At 34.9% G+C, this 8,503-nt stretch overlaps 1 long non-coding RNA gene across 1 annotated transcript; it reads left to right on the top strand.

The window, feature by feature from the left end:
- Positions 1 to 4,452: 4,452 nt before the first annotated feature.
- On the top strand, positions 4,453 to 7,064 carry LOC132302195 (uncharacterized). Its single transcript, XR_009480765.1, has 2 exons — positions 4,453 to 4,606; positions 6,169 to 7,064. It is a non-coding gene; the product is annotated as an uncharacterized LOC132302195 (long non-coding RNA).
- The last annotated feature ends 1,439 nt before the right edge of the window (positions 7,065 to 8,503 follow it).

Genomic DNA, 8,503 nt, shown 5'->3' with positions numbered 1-8,503 from the left:
GAGGGAGGAATAGGGTTGTTAACCCTACGAATGCTAGTGTTTAATGTCTCTAGCAAGAAGTTGGGCTTTTTAGCTCGGATTAAAAATCTTTTTATGCATCCCCTCCTTAATGGGGTGAAAATAACTTTGAACCCCACCCAATAAACTATTCACTAGGGAACTTGTAGGATTTGGTTCAAATGGAATTGATGGCCCTTGATCAAACAAATCTTTGGGCTTCCATGCCCTTGCAATACTTGGTTAAAAAATAACATCTTTTGAAAAATTTTTAGAAGATAACCCTTTTGAAGTTTTAACATTAAGCAAAGACTCATTTTTAGTAAATTCATTTTTAATACATTTTTCTACAACACATACTTCTTTATACTTGTCCAAAGAATTAGGGGTTGGATTGAAAATGTTCAACTTCACCTTCATATGCCCAAATGAAATTTTTATTATCCCTGTCCTACAATTTATATTGGTATTAACGGTTGCCAAGAAGGGACGACCAAGGATAACAGGAATTTGGCTCTTGGGATTTGCGGCCGGTTCCGTGTTAATAACTACGAAATCGACCGGGAAGAAGAACTTATCAATTTTGACCAACACATCCTCAATAATACCCCAGGGCTTTTTAATAGATCGATTGGCTAGTTACAACACTACCGACATCGGTTTTAAATCTCCTAAGCCCAATTAAACATACACCGAGTATGGAAGAAGGTTCACACTTGCTCTTAAATCAAGAAGAGCTCGATTCATGACATGGTCACCAATGATGCAAGAAGTAGTAGGTGAACCAGGGTCTTTGAATTTTGGAAGTTTGTTATGTTGCAAAATGGATTTTACTTGCTTAGTCAAAACAACATTTTTTGGTGCTTAGCTCTTGTTCTTCCTCTTAAGGGTGCAAAGATCTTTCAAAAACTTAGCATAAGCTAGAATTTGTCTAATTGCATCAAAGAGATGAAGATTGATCTTCACTTGCTTAAACACTTCAATTATCTCATTGACTTTGCCTTGTTGCTTTTCAAAAGAATTGGATCTTTTTAAGGCATCCGGAAATAGAGCTTTTGGCTTAAAAACTTTGTCAAAATCCTTTTTCAAAATATTTTCAACATAATAATTTTTTAAATCATTTTTCAAATCATTCTCAACAAAAGAATCTTTCACATGCAATGAAGGAGGAATAGGATGTGAAACGGGACAAGTGTCAACTTTTGGTAGCACCAGTTCACTCTCTTCATTTCGAATACCAACTTGATTATCCATAATCTTTCCACTTCTCAAAGTTGTCACCGCATTGATATGTTCAATTGTGCGACCTTCTGAGGAAGAATTGGTCTCCACAACAAATTATTGCTTGGGTGGTAGATTCAAAGGCATCTTCCCCTTTTCCCTAGTATTCAATGTACTAGCTATTTGCCCAACTTAGGTTTCTAGCTTCGCAATTGATACGGAATGAGAATGAAATAATTGGGTGTTTGCCTCTAAAGTACCCAAAGCTGTCAACATTTTTTCCTTAAATGCGGGACTCCTTGAGTTCCCTTGAGAATATGAAGATTGATTTGGAAAGTGAGTGTTTGAAAATTGGTTTCCATGTGGTGCTTGGTATGACGATCTATAACCTTAGGAACCTTGGCTTTGCATTGGGGGCGGAACATACTTTCCTTGAAAACCACTTTGGGGAGGGTTTGAGCCTTCCCCTTGGCTTTTCCAAGAGAAGTTTAGATGGTTCCTTCACCCGGCATTGTAGTTAGTGCCATAAGGATTATTCCCTTGGTTGACAAATGCGGCATTCACTTGTTCATGGTGTTCATTTTGCACATATCCGTGGGGACAATTGGAAGTAGAATGTAAGACACTAGAACAAGTCATGCATGATTCATTAGATGGATGATAAGTATGACTAGGGGAGGAAGATACTTGATTCACCGAATTTTGGTTGATCAAAAATTGATTAAACCTTTGAGATAAAGACTTGACTTTGGCGGCTATGTCATTGGAATTGTCAACTCGATACAAGCTGACATTCTTTCTTCCACCTAGATTTCTACCATTTTTGGAAGACAAGGATCGATGCATTGAATTCTCACTCATGCTCTCTTATAAATGCCATACATCATCCTTATACCTATCAAGATATGAACCACCCATAGAAGCATCAACCATTCCTTTAAAATTATCCGACAAACTTTTAAAGAAAAATTGGACCAATTGCCATTTAGGAATGTCATGGTGGGGACACTTCCTAAGCAAGTTGTTCAATCCCTCATGAAATAATTCCCCATCCCCTTATGAGAATTCTCGAATTGAAGTTCTCATTGAATTGGTCTTTGATATCGGATAATACTTTTTCAAGAACTCTTGTTGCATCTCTGCCCAAGTAGTTATCGAAAAAGGCCTCAAATTATTAAACCAGTACTTCGCTTTATCTTTAAGGGTAAAAGGGAAGAGTTTAAGTCTCAAAACTTCTTCTGGCATGTCAGTGTATTTCACGGTGGAACACACTTCAAGAAACTCATCCAAATGCTTGAAAGGTTCTTCACTTGGTAGCCCATGATAATTAGGAAGCATTTGAATAGTTTGAGGTTCGATTTCATAATGGTGGGCTCTAAAAGGAGGTAATTGAATGCATATTGGTGCATTATACTCATTTGGCACATATCGATCTCTTAAAGCAAAAGGAGGATTCACAATTGGTGGTTCGACGCGAGCACCATGATTCACCTGAGCAACGGGAGGTAGGGGTGGAACAAAAATTGGCTGAGGCATTCCTAATGGAACTTGGCCTTATTGTTGTTGTGGAATGAAGGGTCTTGGCATGCCTAATGGAACTTGAATGTTGTCATGATGCACATTAGGGTGGAGGATACCTTATTGGTCGATGTGACCAAGGTCCTCCACATGATCTTCATTTAGCTCCTCCATTGATGAAATGGAGTTACTAGATTTACCTTTTCCCCTAGGATTACGAACAACCGATTCAAGATGTGAATCAAGTGGGACAAGAGTATGATTCAATGATCTACGACCATGCATACACTATCAAAACAAACAAACAAATCACAACAAGAATATAACAAGTACTTCTCCTCCGCAACAAATCAATCAACAAACCTCCACAGATATTTATCCCATACTCCCATGCTTTGAACAATATGCAAGGAAAGTAAATTGCCTCCACTCGGGTTCACGATTTATCTAAGAATTTAAAACTTGCCACCACGCGGGCCGACGATTTAACTAGGGAAAGAGTTAGAAAAGCTCACAAAGGGTCTTTAAGTAACTTCAAATCATTTTTCAATTTTTGCTTTGTAAATTTTTTATTTTTAGCTTTTTATGCCTTTGATTTGCTTAGCTTAGCTCTTTGCTTTAGAATTCCCTTGTTACACTTCCCTTGTTCAATGCACCTAGCCAAATCAAGAACAAACACAATAAATAACCAAAATAAAAACAAGATAAAAAAAGTACTAATTCCTAATTGTTTCCAAAATATGGCGTTACCTATCCCCGGCAACGGCGCCAAAACTTGGTGTGTCTCGTACCAGTTGCATTAAAAGTGTGTAGTGTGGCCAAGTTTGAATTTATAGAATATAACTACCACTACTAACTATTAATGTAGCTAGAGTGAGTTGGGATCGTCCCAAGGGAAAGAAGCGGTATTGTTATGGAAACAATATTGGATTAGTAGGTCGAGTGATCAAAAATGGCTTGTGGTTGGATTAAACTACAATTTAAACTAAACAAATCCAATTAAATAACTAAATTAAGTAAGGTGTAGAGAATAAGATAGAGGAGTCTTGGGTCATAGAGTTCGCCACTTAGCATAACCTTCCTAGACATTCAATATTTGATGGATTAAGGGAAATATGTGTTGTAATATAAAACAATGTTAGTAGGTCGAGTCAGCCGGTACCATCTTCACGTCAACCGGTTCTTGGACTTCTTCTATTCTGCCTTCTTCTTCTTTTGTGACCAACCATCCATACTATATGATGTTGTAATGGTACCCTATGAACCTTATAATGATGTATTAATCATGTCTTAGACATTGAAATGATCACTACAAGAAATTAGGCTATTAGGGACAGTCCTTTAGTGACGCACTAAAAAACTGTCCCTAAAGATTTTATTATTAGGGACGGGCAAATTTTATCGTCCCTAATACTAGCCTTTAGGGACAGTCAATCTGATATGTCACCAATACCCTAAAAACTATCCCTAAAGACGTTATTTTTTGGCACGGTCTATTAAATACTGTCCCCATTTCTGCCGAAAAAGTAGCACTAAATTTTAGCACTTTGTTTTTTTTTGTTTGGCGCTATAGTCTGCATAAAAATGAAATATATAAAATTATTTTTTTTTTACAAAATAGGGAAGAGGCATCAAACTACGTCGTTTTGGTCTAAAAAAATTAGTAAACCTATATCATTTGCAAACCCCGATCTTCAGTTCTTCTAAAAAGTTGCAAAGCTCTTCCACTGTCACGAAATATAAAGACCTATATCATTTACAAACCTCTTCAGTTCTTCTTAAACATTCTTTGGGCTTGATTTTCACAGAATTCAATAGCTCGTTCAAAGCATCTTCAATCTTCACCGAATCAGAAGACGATGATCCTGAGGTACTACGTTTTTATTTTTGCAAAATTTTACGGATTATTCAAGTTTGAGCCTCTTTCTTCGATTTTCAGAGAACCTCAATGTTTGATTTGACGTTCATATAACCCACTTCGGTTTCATGATCCTCACCCTAGTTTTTCTTTTATTTTTTATTTTTTATGTAAATACATGTTTTAGGGTTTTGAAATTACAAAAGGCCTAACAATTGAAGGGGTAAATTACAAATCTGGAAAAAGCTTTTTGTCTAAGTCTGAATCGCTGTTGGAAATCATACAGTTTGTTTGAACTTTCTATCTTTATTAATTTATCCCTTATATACATATACATATAAATATGTATGTATATATATCCTTTATATATATATATATATATATATATGCAATTCATTCATTAGTTCACGAACACATAAAAAAATTGTGTACTATTTTCATTCTTATTATGTTGTTTCTTTACTCATTCATTATTAGACAATAGATTTAATCACTCAACATTCTACTACTTCTTTTATTGGCGGCTATCTATTTGCCGAGAGGTATGTTTCACTCTCTTCTTCATATCTCAATTGACTAGCTTAGATTGCTTCTCTATACTATTTATTTGTTTATTTATTTGAGGTTGATTTAGGTATGAGTTTTGTAGAATTTCTATCTAATATTTGATCTACACTTTTTTAATTTTTTTTTTTTTTTACCACTTTTTGGTTGTTGCAATCCCATAGTAGCACTTTATAAAAATAATGCCAAAAATTATGTCACAATATAGTTTTGTCCCTTCCAGTTCCAGCACCCCTGATTATTAATGGAGACTATATTAGGTAATGGCCTTTTTATTTATACACACACATATATAGAAAAAGGCTTTATCTAACTTCAAAAAGGAATGACCAAGACCATTGCGTCTCGAATGACCCAGAATGATTTAGTGGAAATCATAGATGGCAGGGATCAATCATAATAAAGGACAACATGTTTGTACATGAAATTTTGGAGGATAGTGTTAAACTGTTCTGAGTTGGATAGCATATCAAAATCACTTAGATGATGAGGGAGAACACTGAAAAGAACTAATCATAGGAATGACGAACAATATATGTGAGCATGAAAATAACTTTTAGATCACAGGTATCATGTTACTAAAATTTATCTCACATTATAACACATGAATTATATTCCAAGACAATTTGAAGCAAAGATCAAGTTAAGGACAAAAAATTTCCAGGAACAGCTAATTTTTTGAGAATTTTGCAGAGAAAACCAAGAGAAACTATTTACTTGGGAGATCTTATGATCTAGGGAAAAGAAATGAGAAACTGTTGTAGAATAACATCTTTTTACAATAAGTCTGCTATCATAGAAGAAAAACATATTCTCTTCTTGTAGGTCAATTGGTAGAATTTCTATTCAAGTATAATAGAGTTTGTAGTAAAGTAGAAAGAGAGCAAAACATGTATTCATGATGAGCGCTAAAAAGTGCGCATTTAAACCCCTTAAGCTTAAGTATTCTAGGACCTTTATCTATCTTACTTTCCCGTTTTAGACTAATTTCATGTTATTACCTTTTTCAGGTACTTATCCCCAAAATAAGATAACTCAGCTAAATAAGAGCATAATCGAAGCAATCTTGAGATGAATCAAAGAAAGGAGCAAAGTGGGAGCAAAAGGAAGCAAGTGGTGGAAATTCAGCAAATTCAGCAAGTTCGATCGATCTCAGTAAATGTTCGATCGATCCAACTCTGATCGATTTCAGCTCTTCAAGATGGATCTGAGCTATTTTACCCTTATCCAAAGATTTTACAAAGTTCGATCAATCCTACTTTCTTCAGATCGATCGAAGAGATTCCATCTTATCCAGTTGTACCACCACACCTACCACTTTTCTCTCTTTTCCAAAAAATATCTCCAAAATATCTCAGATTTGTCTTTATCCAAAAAGGCGCCGCCATAGAGGATAGATCCAGCTTAAGTTCGATAGATTTTAGCCATGTTCGATCGATCTCAGAGAATGTTCGATCGATCGAACTTCCCCAAGTTCAAGAAAATTCAATTTCCAGCTCATTAAAAGTTGTCTCATATCCAATCATTGGGAGGCATATTGGTGCACGAGCCCAGGTCATTGGGGGAGACATTTGACCTACCTATATAAGGAATATGAGCCTCTTTTACAAAAAGACTTTTGACACAATTTCTATAGGATATTCTTAGTGAGGAAGAAAGAAAGAGAGGAGGCTAAAGACACAAACTTGGAGTTCTTCCATCAATCAAGAAGCGGAGCAATCTCTACCATGGAGTCAGCCCTTGAGGGTTGGAGGACACCATCCATGAGTGGCTAGACATCCTTTTGGGGCTAGAGTTAGCCCTAAGCATGCTTTCTACATCTTGATTTATGTATTTTTTAGGGGATTTGTATTGTGATACATGTTTTGACATTGTTATATACATAGATCTTATTTATTCAATGATTTGTATGGTTTAATGCTTCCAAGTGACCATTTCATTCTATCCATATGTCTATGTATGCTAGAATAGATGTTCATGTGCTTATCTCTATTTCTTGTGTTGTTGATGCATGTCTATGTGTATTGATGCTATAGATCTAGAGATTGTCAAGACGTAGTGCTTAATAGAATGCTCTTGTGGTTTATTTGATGGTTCATACTCATTTCTTGATGGATTGTGCCTCTCCCTTAGTTTAATTAGTTTAATTTCATGTCATTAGCTTAATTGTGGTGTAGTTGTAGCTTAGATGTTAAATGGGAGAACAATCCATGCTTGTTGTTTGATGTTCCACACTTATGAATGCAAGTATCATATTTCTCTAATTTTGTGATGTGTTTGGATTGTGAGCTTAAAGAATGATTAATGGCTTAGTTTGATATATTGTGATATTCATTGTGTTATCTAAACAATATATACTTAATTGGTCGTCCACGCTTATTGAAACAACCACACACACACTATTGTTGCAATACATATTTTCCCCTTCATTAATCATTCATTAAGGGTGTAGAAAAGCTATGCTTAGTGGTGATCTTTAAACCCCAAAATCTCTCTCTCTTATTTTCTTTCCATTGCATTTAATTGTTTACTTTAGTTTAAATTGCATCTTAGTATAATTCAATCACCAACCAATCTTTTGATCACTTGACCTACTATCCCTAATCTCGATTCCACAACCTAATATGACCCACCAATCCCTTGGGACGATCCCTACTTGCCCTAACTATATTTTTAGTGAAAGGTAGTAGTGGTAACTTATAAATGTAAAACTTGGCCACACTTATCTTAGCACACTACTATGCAAATTTGGTTGCACCGCGATGACCTGATACCAATTCACCTTATTTCCAAGTTGAATCATAGAATAGTTGCAAAAGAGTCAATATAGGAAACCACAATTCATGTAAGTGGGATGTAAGGAATAAGGAAGGTTTTTTATTTATTTATTTATTTTATTTTATTTTATTTTTTTTGATAAGTAAAGGAATAAGGATACTTTTATGAATAAAGTTTTTCTATGAGGGTATTATCTACTGTTAAGAAAATGTAAAATATATTAGGACTAAACAAAGCACATCCTGCTTTTATATATTAGATTTCTTTATTTGATGAGTATCAATTTCCTCTAAAGCAAGGACAAAAAATGATGGGAAGTTCTCAACTAAACCAGTAAATAGCTGCTGCTTAAATGAACCCCTGTAGTGATCATCCCTTTTGCAGACCATTTGGTCATCCATTAAAGTTTTTAATTTCTTCTATTTTTTTTTTTTTTTCCATTGGACTTTCTTTTATTAAATCTATAATGTTATACAATAGATTTGGAATTCTTAGGTTTTCCACTTTTATCATCTAAAGGTGCATGTTAAATAATCAATGATATTGTCGTTGCAACGTTTAATGAAT

This window comes from Cornus florida, unplaced genomic scaffold (assembly GCF_030987335.1).
Source record: "Cornus florida cultivar Cherokee Brave unplaced genomic scaffold, ASM3098733v1 CherokeeBrave_3.0.0_Hap2_Chr04, whole genome shotgun sequence".
NCBI classification, from domain to species: domain Eukaryota; kingdom Viridiplantae; phylum Streptophyta; class Magnoliopsida; order Cornales; family Cornaceae; genus Cornus; species Cornus florida.
This window is presented reverse-complemented; position numbering and strand designations above follow the sequence as displayed.